Source organism: Chiloscyllium plagiosum, unplaced genomic scaffold, assembly GCF_037043375.1.
Source record: "Chiloscyllium plagiosum isolate Xiang-an unplaced genomic scaffold, Cpla_swu_hap1 HiC_scaffold_42, whole genome shotgun sequence".
NCBI classification, from domain to species: domain Eukaryota; kingdom Metazoa; phylum Chordata; class Chondrichthyes; order Orectolobiformes; family Hemiscylliidae; genus Chiloscyllium; species Chiloscyllium plagiosum.
Genome location: NW_028270180.1, coordinates 48,332,719 through 48,345,634, shown reverse-complemented (window position 1 = coordinate 48,345,634; position 12,916 = coordinate 48,332,719). Strand labels below are relative to the sequence as shown.

At 44.2% G+C, this 12,916-nt stretch overlaps 1 non-coding gene across 1 annotated transcript; it reads left to right on the top strand.

Annotated features, from left to right (window-relative positions):
- Positions 1-3,527: 3,527 nt before the first annotated feature.
- On the top strand, positions 3,528-3,609 carry trnas-gcu (transfer RNA serine (anticodon GCU)). The gene has a single exon. It is a non-coding gene; the product is annotated as a tRNA-Ser (tRNA).
- The last annotated feature ends 9,307 nt before the right edge of the window (positions 3,610-12,916 follow it).

Sequence of the window (12,916 nt, the reverse complement as noted above, 5' to 3'; positions counted from 1 at the left end):
GACTCACTGGTCTGTAATTACCAGGGTTGTCTCTACTACCCTGCTTGAACAAGGGGACCACATTTGCTATCATCTTGTCCTCAGGCACTATTCCTGTAGACGATGACTTCTAGATCAATGCCACAGCCTCGGCAAACTCTTGCCTTGCTTCCCAGAGGATCCTAGGATAGATCCCATCCGGCCCGGAGGAATTATCTATTTTCACACACTGCAGTATTTCTAATTTCTCTTCCTTGTGAACTTCGATCTCTTCTAGTCAAGATGCAAGTATCTCTGCATCTTCCTCGCCAACATTTTCATTTTCTATAGTGAATACTGTCGAAGAATTTACTGTTTCCCCATGTCTCCTCTGACTCCACACACAATTTCCCACTATTATTCTTGATTGGCCCTAATTCAACACTCGTCATTCTTTTATTCTTGACATACCTATGGAAAGCCTCTGGGTTAACCCTGATCCGATCCGCCAACAACTTCTCATGTCTCCTCCTGGCTCTCATGTCTCCTCCTGGCCCTTCTGAGCTCTCTTTTTAGGTCATGCACGGAAACGATTCTGTCTGCTGCGCAACATCATTCTGCTTCGAAAGATCAGGCAGTATTTCATATTGATTACTGCAAACGTTAACATTTAACAAGCCATTACAGTTAAAGCATTGAATCCTCATCACTATACTACCAGGGAAGATTTCTGTTAACACCACCCTGGACACCATGAGATTCGTCATTCTATACTCCCATCCTTCTGTGCATGACCTCTCGGCTCTATTCCGGTCTTGTTGGTTGGTTTACAATGCTGAGGCTATCCAATCATCTTTGCATTTCAGTTTCTAATGTATGTGACCTTTCTCTGAGCTGGCAATGTGCTGGCTCAGTGGTGATAACACTGGCCTTGTCAACTAGAAAAGTGCTTGAAATAGACCACTCTTGTTTTTCATTCCAAGAACTTGAGGAAAACCGATAGGAAGGACAGGAAATAGCGGGCGTGAGCAATGATCAAGTCTGACAGCAAGAACGAGGTGAGGCAGTACAAACTACAGATTGAAGGGGAAACAATGGGCAATGAACACTGGTGCGGGAGGGGCTGAATGCTTCCTTTCATTGCTGTAACTAGACACTGGTGTTAAAGTCTAACATGGGACAATATCAGCCAAGTCCGTGAAATCTTACTTTCTGCTTGTTTTCTCCCGAGGATTGTGTCACTCTTGGGGAAATGTGTCTGCACGCTTCAGTCTGTGGGTAAAAATGGGGTTCAGTTACACAGCTGAATGTGAACACATTTTCCCATCTCAAACTTTAATCCCATTTGTTGTGTTTTACGAGATTAAAACTTTCCAGAGAAATTAGCATTCAGATGAACACGTGAAACGTCAGACCTTACAAGGTTACAGACCAAGTGCTGGGAAATGAGATGAAGGGATCCATTTCTGTGCTGTAAATACTCGATAATTCAATCATTTTTGACGGGAAACATATCTGCTTGACATAATTCCAAAAATTGTGTTATGAGGAAACGGTGCAACTGCTTCTGCCCTCATCCCTGGTGGTCTAATGGTTAGTATTCAGCGTTTTAACTGAGTGGCCTGGGTTTCATTACCGCTCAGGAAATCAGGACTTCTTGTTCCTGATGCAGAGAGCGCACCTCTACCAGGATTCTGTTTCATGCCTTAGATCACTCAATACCCCAGCTCTTCAAAGAAGGGAAAAGTGCCTTCCCTCTCTCTGCACAGTCGGACAGTTAATCCTTCATTCTCCTCTGATTCGACTTCCCAAAGAGTTTCAATTTACTGTAAAAACTGAGTCTCAGCTATTTCTTTTCTGTGCTTTTCATACATAGAGCTGCAGCGATTGAATGCGTTGGTTTCTGAAAACGAAACGTACCTATGAGCAATGTATTGGGCTATTCCAGGATTGCCTTCGCTGACAGCGCTGGGACATGACTTGTGTTCTCTATGATATGGAAGTGCAAGTGTTTAAGTTGAGTAGACAAAGTTAAAAATTCCTCAATATCAGGGCATAGTCCACTAGGTTTATTTGGAAGCACGAGCTTCCAGAGAGCCACTCCTTCATCAGGTGGGTGTTTTTCTGCAGGAAATTGGCGTGTATGTCAATATGCGCGATCTTTTGGAAGATCATCTGGACTTTAACCGACCGTTCGTGGTGTCGATGTTACCCATGACTTGGAGGTGTTGGTGTTGGACTGGGGTGGCCAAATATAAAAATCACTGAAAGCCATTTTAGATTCCAACAGTTGACAAATACCTGATGAAGAAGCAGTACATGGAACACTGGTGCTTCCAAATACGCCTGTTCGATACAATCTGGTGCTGTGTGATTTTTACTCTGATTGTTCTTGGTAATGTTTAAATGATCGAAGGCAGTGAAAGAATTTTCGTTTGTGGGGATGAAAATTTCACATATTATCCTCCTCAGCGGAACAAAAATGATTAGTTTGTATGTGTGATGAATCTCCACAATGCGCTAGCGCCAAGTAAAAGTCGAACTTTCAACTGCCTGATCCGTAGCCGAATGAGCTACTCATTGCAAAGATGGGTAGATTGTTGAAATATACAATTTCAACATTTGCCTTCACTAACCAATTAACATTTTATTTTGTTTTTCATCTGTAGAAATCTTAAAATCCTCATCTTTAATAGACTCAATGACAGATCCCTATTGTGACTCTGGCATCAAATTCCAAAGTGTAAACCCCCTCTGAATTCTTCCACCACAGTCTGCTGTTTGGGAATTTTTTCTGTTGTGGGAAATGCACTTCCAAGTGTGTCAACTGTTGCTCCCAGCATGCGCTCTGGCACTGCACTCATTTTCCTTCTGACACTTGCTCACTCTGTTGCTGTGATCATACAGTGACTTGGTGTCGCACGGCACAGGAAAATGATACAATCAAGGTTTTTGCATTGTTGAATTCAATTGTCAGTTTAGCCTAATTTAGGATTTTGAAATTGTCTGTCCTGTACACAAGTGCGTGTCAAAAATATCTGAGCAGAAGAAAGGTGTTCCGAATAATGACATTGAGCACTATGCACTCTCGTCCAGTCTGGAAAACAATTCCTCACAGGCAATTTAATAGACAATAGGTGCAGGAGTAGGCCATTCTGCCCTTCGAGCCAGCACTACCATTCATTATGATTATGGCTGATCATCCTCATTCAGTATCCTGTTCTTGCCTTATCCCCATAACCCTGGAGTCCACTATCCTTATGAGCTCTATCCAACTCTTTCTTGAAAGAACACACCTGCTTTCTCGGGTTCTTCATTCCGTTAACTTCAAATCTTCACAGAATTCAACAGACCTTGTTACATAGTCTTTTCTTCATTTTTGTTCAGACCACTGTGAGCAGAGTGTCACAGTGGGAATGCGCTTGCCCCACAACCCAGAGGTCAGACCATAGTCTTAGAACCGTACTGTACTATTTATCATTTCACCAACACCAGGGAGAAATATCTGCTCTGCTGCATAATTTACGCAATTCACTTATTAATAAGGTCATTGGACTCCGGGTACATGTGACGAGGTGGCCGAGAGTTTCAGGCGATGGACTGCTAATCCATTGTTCTCTGCACACGTGGGTTCGAGTCCCACTCTCGTCGCTGTTTTTAATGTTGCTATTTTTGTACGCTCACAGCTGTTTTATTGAAATTGGAACTCCAATGTCAGTTTGTATGCATCGACGCTACTATAAAATCTCAAAGAATACTTTGAGCCAGTTGCCTTAACTGCATTGAAATGTAGATCGCATTGGGATAATGAAAAGGAACGCAATTTTACTTTTCAAGTCAATCTGCTGTGACCTTTTATTGTATGAAAGAGATCCAGGAAAACCAAATAATGAGAGATGCGAAATGTATGTTTATGCAGTGGGATTCTTAATGACTGTTTTGTTGTTGAAATCTGGAGCAGGATGAGTAGAAGTGATTCATCTTGGTGAGAAGAGCACAGAGAGACAGCACAAAACAATGGAGATATTTCAAAAGGGGCAGGGCATGGGTGTAGGGGCACCGAGAACTACCTGTAAATGCACAGTGGAGAACTGCCGATGTTGGTGCCGTGCATGGGCACGGAGAGACTTACGCATTGGTGTCTCCCTCGCCCGTTGCTCTCGCCATTGATGAAGGCTGGACATAAGGCACAGATAAACACAAGATGTGGGAAGCTGAAAATGTGTTGCTGGAAAAAACCCAGCAGGTCAAGCAGCATCCAAGGAACAGGAGAATCGACGTTTCAGGCATAAGCCCTTCTTCAGGTTGAGGCTGGCGTGCCAAGTGGGCTGAGGTAAAAAAAAGTAGAGTGGAGGGAATTTGGGGGAGGGCGCTGGGAATATGATAGGTGGAAGGAGGTGAGAGTGAGGGTGATAGGCTGGAGAGGGGGTGGGGCAGAGAGATCGGGAAGAAGATGGCAGGTCAAGAGGGCGGTGCTGAATCTGGGGGTTGGGACTGAGATAAGGTGGGGGAGGGGAAATGAGGAAGCTGGAGAAATGTACATTCATCCCGTGTGGTTGGAGGGTACCGAGGCGGAAGATGAGGCGCTCTTCCTCCAAGCGTCGTGTGGCCAGGGTCTGGCGATGGAGGAGGCCAAGGACCTCATTGATTGGCTGATCAGATTGAGAATGGTCGTTTTTTGAGGACAATTTGAAGTGAATCAATGATGGTGATTATCTTTGTTCTTTGTTCACCTTGTGACATTGCTCATGTCCTTGTTAGCATACAGCTCTACAGCGTGTAAAATTTCAGCTGTGCACCTGGCTGTGCACCTGGCCAGGGTACAACCATTCGTATGTCTCTCTGTGCTCTTCTCACCAAGATGAATCACTTCTACTCAACCTGCTCCAGATTTCATCAACAAATCAGTCATTAAGAATCCCACTGCATAAACATACATTTCGCATCTCTCATTATTTGGTTTTCCTGGATCTCTTTCATACAATAAAAGGTCACAGCAGCTTGACTTGAAAAATAAAATTGCGTTCCTTTTCATTATCCCAATGCGATCTACATTTCAATGCAGTTTAGGCAACTGGCTCAAACTATTCTTTGAGATTTTATAGTAGCGTCGATGCATACAAACTGACATTGGAGCTCCAATTTCAATAAAACAGCTGTGAGCGTACAAAAATAGCAACATTAAAAACAGCGACGAGAGTGGGACTCGAACCCACGCGTGCAGAGCACAATGGATTAGCAGTGCATCGCCTGAAACTCTGTGCCACCTCGTCACATGTACCCGGAGTCCAATGACCTTATTAATAAGTGAATTGCGTAAATTATGCAGCAGAGCAGATATTTCTCCCTGGTGTTGGTGAAATGATAAATAGTACAGTACGGTTCTAAGACTATGGTCTGACCTCTGGGTTGTGGGGCAAGCGCATTCCCACTGTGACACTCTGCTCACAGTGGTCTGAACAAAAATGAAGAAAAGACTATGTAACAAGGTCTGTTGAATTCTGTGAAGATTTGAAGTTAACGGAATGAAGAACCCGAGAAAGCAGGTGTGTTCTTTCAAGAAAGAGTTGGATAGAGCTCATAAGGATAGTGGACTCCAGGGTTATGGGGATAAGGCAAGAACAGGATACTGAATGAGGATGATCAGCCATAATCATAATGAATGGTAGTGCTGGCTCGAAGGGCAGAATGGCCTACTCCTGCACCTATTGTCTATTAAATTGCCTGTGAGGAATTGTTTTCCAGACTGGACGAGAGTGCATAGTGCTCAATGTCATTATTCGGAACACCTTTCTTCTGCTCAGATATTTTTGACACGCACTTGTGTACAGGACAGACAATTTCAAAATCCTAAATTAGGCTAAACTGACAATTGAATTCAACAATGCAAAAACCTTGATTGTATCATTTTCCTGTGCCGTGCGACACCAAGTCACTGTATGATCACAGCAACAGAGTGAGCAAGTGTCAGAAGGAAAATGAGTGCAGTGCCAGAGCGCATGCTGGGAGCAACAGTTGACACACGGGGAAGTGCATTTCCCACAACAGAAAAAATTCCCAAACAGCAGACTGTGGTGGAAGAATTCAGAGGGGGTTTACACTTTGGAAGTTGATGCCAGAGACACAATAGGGATCTGTCATTGAGTCTGTTAAAGATGAAGAGTTTAAGATTTCTACAGATGAAAAACAAAATAAAATGTTCATTGGTTAGTGAAGGCAAATGTTGAAATTGTATATTTCAACAATCTACCCCTCTTTGCAATGAGTAGCTCACTACTTACCTCACTCGGGGTCAGAACCAATGGTCAAGATGATCGTCTTATCCCCGTTACTAGCCATGGAATCAGAGAAACTCGGTTTCTCAAACGTTAAGGTACAACCAGGAATGTGGAGGTAAGCATTAATGTGTTGCTCCTGTGCTGCAGGTGACCAGTGCACAGTATCTCTGTTCCAGTATAGTGGGCAGTGCTGTCCCGAAGTTTTAAGTTTGAGCCTCACATGGAGCAGCTTCAATTTGTCATCGTGTTTAGGGGTGCGGATAGAAGGTGATAGTGAGCAAAGCCAAGTTTATGGGAAAATACCCGAGATTGTGGATTGAGAAACGACCTTTTCTGGATAATGAATCCTTGATCAACAAACATACTGCAAGTATCTAAAACGTGTAGAGACATGTGTGGAGAGAGAGCCAAAGGCGATTTTTCAGTAGGTAGATAACGTTTCCCATGTGCACTGCGTTAAATTCCGGGAAAATAGATGTTGAACTGGTTTCATGCTACACAGTTTGTTACAAACTCACAAAGGTTATTGCAATAATCAAAAAAAATCACATAGGACCGTTTGAATATTGTATTGAATTGAATTTTGTTCTGAGCATATTTCATCTTCAATGGCGTGCTGCAGAGAAGTACAGAGGGTTAACAACACAAAAGGACAGAGTCTTCTTGGTGCATTTCTTGGGTGGAGTTAAGAATGTACGAAATATACATAACATCATGTGAATGTGGTCAAATCTTTAAAGTAGGTGTTGTGTCTCCAAGTGACGATTCAATTCCTACTCATTAGGATATAGCTTCTCTCGGCAGTTATTTCAAGATATCATCTCCATTTACAGAGTTTCACCTTGAATAATACGCCACACCTTACCAATCCATGAACTTTTTATACTCAATCTTAATCAGTTGTATGTGTTCATGAAATGTCTTTGTGTCTGAAGTCAACCAAATTCGAAATTGTTACGCAACCGCACTGACTTTCTCTCAATTATAAATTCCCTCCTTGTATGCTTGTTCGTGTATCTTTTAAAACACTGTGAAATCAGCTTCTACGCTTTATTTCTGGAAAGTTGTTCACGATTTAACTAACTCTATTGAGTGGAAGAAATTCTCATCCAAACTTTTCTTAATCATTCACTGATGGTTTTGAAGCTCTAACTAAAGTTATTGATCCACTCGAAAAGGGCATTTCCCCATTTCGTCATTCAAACCTCGAGTTATGTGAAAATCTCATTCGTTTTCTTCAAACTTGCGTGTATCTGCTCCAGCATTTCCAAATCTCGTGAATAAACTCCTTCATTCTTTCTATCATCCCGTTTGTATCCTTTCTGGTATTGTTATGTCTCAGTAAACAACGTCACTTCACTTTCTAATATCTTGCTATCCAGGAAACAGCGTCTGTGCCATTTCTAACCTCTTGACATGTTTTTGGTAGTGAATGAGGACAAGGATTACACACAATGGTCCCACTGAGGGTGATCTACAGATTCTACAGATACATTATGAACTCTTTGCTTTTTAAATATGACGTCACTATGCATAAACTCAAATAAGGTAAATTATTATCTATCCAGTTCATGAACATCGTCTCCATGGAGACGAAAATTATCTATCACTCCCTTTATTCTTCCACGAAATGTTCAAAAGGTTTGGAAGGCCAACATCTCTAACTCCCCGTGCCCTGAGTGAGTCTCAACTATTTCTAAAGGAGACTGAAGTTCAAATACTTAATAGTGTTCTCCAGTCATTCCAGTGCAGATTGGTTCTGGACAGTAAATGCCATCACCACAGGCCACCGTGGATCTGAAATCAACAGTTTTCACATAGTAATTGTCGTAGCTATTGTGCATCGTATGTCCGTGTTCGTGTTCAATTTGTTCATAATTTCATGGGCCCCTGTAATGAATTCTACTGAATGATTAATGTGTGAATGGAGACATTCCCTTCACCACTCATTCGAAACTCCATGGAACATTGAATAATTTTACTCATATGCTTCCAGAGGACAGTCCTACCATTACTGGGATAAATCAGTGAACATTCCGGACGTATCCTCGAAGGCAAAGATTTCCTTCTCCAGTTTAGCGGATCATTACAGCACTGAATCCCATGTATGCGTTCATTAAAACCAAAACAGTTGCAGCAAGACTTTAAAACAAAGATTTTGCAATCTGCTTGCATTAGTTGTCCCAAACATTACATTCCACATTGTGGTATGTTTGTGGATGAAAGCACTTTCTGAATCTTGAGCAATTACATTTCAACTTTGTCAAAACATTGTCATTCGCTGTTCTCTCTTTCCCTTTCAGTTTCCCGTTTAATATCCCGTATTTTCTCAGTTTATCTTACGTTTTCAACAATTTCAATCAATCTCGCACCAATCCGAGAGAATGCCACAATTATATGCAGTGCAGCTGTAGGGCGCGGTGAACAAGTGGAAAGGCATTGATCACGTGAACCAAATAAAAGTAGCGGGCTGGTGGAATCTGGCCGTTCCATTGCAGTGATATTTAAAACATTTCACGTAATCTTCAGCCAAATCATATTGGCAGAATATAAGAAAACATAAACGAAAAAATTGCCGATGTTGCAAATCAAACAAAAACAGACGTTGCTGGAAAATTCCAGGACGTGTGGCAGCATCTGTGGAGAGACGGACCCAGTGGATGTGAAACGTTAACTGTGATCCATCTGCACAGATGCTGCCAGCTCACCTGTGATTTTACTGCAATTTCTGATTTTGTTTCAGTGAAGATTTTGTCACAGTTCATGAGAACAGTGTTCTCGAGAATCAAACAGACAGCATGGACCTGATATTCTGAAATGAGACAGTAATAATGAATGAGTAGAGCATGTTGTACTGGAAAAGCACAGCAGGTCAGGCAACATCCGAGGAGCAAGAGAATGGACGACTTAGGCATAAGCCATTCATCAGGAATGAGGCTTGTGAGTCGGGCAGAGTGACAAAGCTGAAGCCAGGTGCCAACTTGCAGGCACCTCCTCCTACTGACCCCGATCATGACTTCTCCTCCCATCACCAAACCATCATCTCTCAGACCATCCACAATCTCATCACCTCTGGACATCGCCCATCCACAACCTCCAACCTCATTGTCCATGAACCGTGCTCTCCCCGATTATACCTCGTTCCTACGTTACAGAAACCTGACTTCCCCAGTCGACCTATTGTCTCAGCCTGAGCCTGTCCCATCCGAATAATCTCTTCATACCTCGTCACAATCCTATCTCCCCAGTCCAGAAAATGTCCATTTATATTCGTGACACCCCTATGCACTTCACCTCCTCCACGAATTTCGTTTCCCTGGCCCCCAACGCGTCATCTTCACCATGGACATCGTGTCCCTGTACAAATTCATCTGCTGTGACAGAAGTCTGCAAGCCTTCCATTTCTTAATCTCACACCATCCCAACCAGTACCTTTCCACGGACATCCTCATCCACCTGACTGAACTAGTCCTCAAAATCAACAATTTATCTTTCCAATTTTCCCATTTCCTCCATCGAAACGGGTAGCCATGGGCATCCGCATAGGACCTAGCTATGCCTGCCTGTTTGTCAGATACGCGAAACTGTCCATCTTTCGCACTTACACAGGCACCACCCTCCACCTGTTCCTCCGCTTCATTGATGAATGTATTGGCGCCACTTGGTGCTCCAACGAGGGGGTTCAATAACTCACCAACTTTCCCAATACCTTCCACCCCGACCTCAAGTTTATCCGGATAATCTTGGCAACTTCCCTCGCCTTCCTGGACCTCTCCATCACCGTCTCTGCCGACTGACTAATCACAGACATATACTACAAGCCCACCGACTCCCACAGGTATCTAGACGACATCTCCTCCAACGCTATCTCGTGAAAAATCGACATTCCTTATTCCCAAATCCTCTGCATCCACCACATCTGTTCGCAGGATGACCAATTACAACTCAGAAAGACCCAGTTCATCTCCTTCTTCCACGATCACAAATTGCCTTCCCACGTGGTTGACAACGCCCTCCAATGCATCTCCTCCACTTCACACACCACCGCCCTTGAACCCCACGCCTCTCAACGCAACAAGGACAGAACCTCCTGTTGCTCACCTTCCACCCCACCAACCTCTGCATAAAACGCATCACATTCTGTCACTGATGCCACCTCGAGGCAGACACCACCGCCAGAGATATATTGTGCTACCCAGCCCTGCCAGCACTCCAAAAAGACCATTCCCTCCACGACCACCTCTTCAGGTCCACACTTCCCCCCACCAGCCCACAACCCTCTCCTGGTACCTTTCACTGCCACCAAAGGAAGGGTGAAACTAGCACCCACACCACTCCAACCAAGACCCGAAGGGATCATTCCACATCCGTTAGAAATTCACCTGTACAGCTAACAATGTCATCTACTGCACCCATTGCACCCAGTGTGGTCTCCTCTTCATCAGGGAGACAGGACAACTTCTTGCAGATCATTTCAGAGAACATCTCTGGGACACCCGCACCCACCAACTTCATATCCAGTGGCTGAACACTTCAACTCCCTCTCCTTCACCGTCAAAGACATGCAGGTACTGGACCTCCTCCAATACCAAACCATTACAACCCAACGCCTGGAGGACGAACGCCACACATTCTGACTTGGGACCCGAACAACACACGGGATAAATGTGAATTCGAACAGTTTCCTAATTTCCCCTCCCCCAGGCCCAAGCCTTCAACTCGCCACCGCTATCTCGACCCATTCCATCACTGCCACTTCTGACCTATTATCTTCTCCATCCTATTCATTCATCTATTGCTTTCCAGCTATTTCCCCTCAACTCCAGACCACTTCCATTTATCTCCCAGCCCCGACTCACAAGGCTTATTCCTGATGAAGGGCTTAAGCCTGAAACTTGAATTCTCCTGCTCCTCGGATGCTACCTGATCTGCTGTGCTTTTCCAGCATGACACGACCAACTCTGAACTCCAGCATCTGCAGTCTTAACTTTATCCTTGGAATTATCAATGTCATTGGAGTGAAGATATCCCTCGATTGCAGTGATCACAGTGTGACTGAGTTTTCCATTTAATTTGGGTGAGGGCAGGTTGGATCTGAGATGAGCACTTAACACCTAAACAACTGGAATAGTATCATATAGCGAGGTTAGGGCGGGCTGAAGTGAAGTGGAAAATTCTGTCAGAAGATTGGTCAATACAACTGCCCCACATCATCCAGATTGTAAAAGACACACAAAAGGAGCAAAGCACCTTCAGTGAAGACACAATGACAGGTAAAGTGGAAAGGAGACAATACAACACACTGAGTTACAGTGGAATTATATATGTGAAAGGATTCGATATATAAGCTACTTTACATATGGACAGCCCTCACATTGGAAAAAGCAATTTCCTGCAGTGTAACGGCGTCATTTGCCTGTGACATCACAATGCTGAGAGACACTGACATAGTTTCTTCTGTAGCAGCGTGGCGTGGAGAGAGCATGATCGGACCATCAACCAGATTGCAAGACTTCAAAGCTCTCCTCTGCGCAGTACAACTTATTTGCTGCTCCTGTAGTCAGATCTCAATCGCTTCACAGTGTGTCTTCTGCTTCCTGCTTCACGGAAACACTTGAAACGTGAACAAATCATTCGTGTTTAAACTTTCACCAATCTTTTGCAGCTCCCGAGTTGGCACAGGTACGAGTAACCGATTGGCCTTATCGAACGCTCTCACACTGGTATGATCTGAATAGTAAAGTGCACAGTGTCTGATCTGCAGAATGTCCCCACGCGAGACGGTGTTGTTTATCCCATCCCCGTGGACTGAGCTGTCTCTATTGGCAGAGTATTCAGCCATTTCCCTCCACTTGCAGGCATTCTGAGGGGATGTAAGTGCGGATATACTCTGAAGCTTCCTCTCACGGGCACAGCCAGGTGCAAGAGCGCCGCTGGAACTTATCATCTTTGATTGCGAACTTCCTCCAAATATCATTTATTTGGGAGAGAGAGAGAAAGGTGCTGAGCTGGTGGGAAAGCGAGAAATGGGCTGTGGACTCTCTTCCCTCAGTAAAGTTCAAATAAGTGCATTTTTGTGCAACCCATTTGATGTGCAGAATCAATCTTTGCAGAACAATCCTGCAGAAAGGCTTTTGTTTCAGAGGCGTCGGCTTCGTTGCTGCAATCGGGCATCAGTTAACATCTGAGTCCCAACTGTCCCAGATGAAGCGACTCCAAATGAAACCCTCACTCACTGAGAACCATCCCCACAGCCAGGAGTTGCGGGGTCTGCAGGCAGTCCAAAGCGGAAGGGAGGATTAAAAACGAGCCATTATTTCTCCCTCAGCCACTCTGTCACAGAGACAGGCAGAGGGACGGCAGAGACGTGGGACGGCAGAGACGTGTGACGTCATTGACGAGCTGACAGAAGCCGTTCATCCCATCGAGTCCCCAGCAAATCTCTATCGCTCTCTTTTCTCTGACGTTATTCATCATCAGTGCTGCTTGTCTTAATATTAGGGAACTGTGTCTGTGTCGAAATGCTGTCTCTGACATACTGATCCACATGTCATTCACGGCTGTTCATTTCACCGGAGGACCCTGCTGTGTGACACAGGTGGGGAATAACTGCAAGGCGTCATGTGCATGGTACACGCCACAACTGATTTTTCTCACCTTCGCCAGTGTATTCCCAGCTC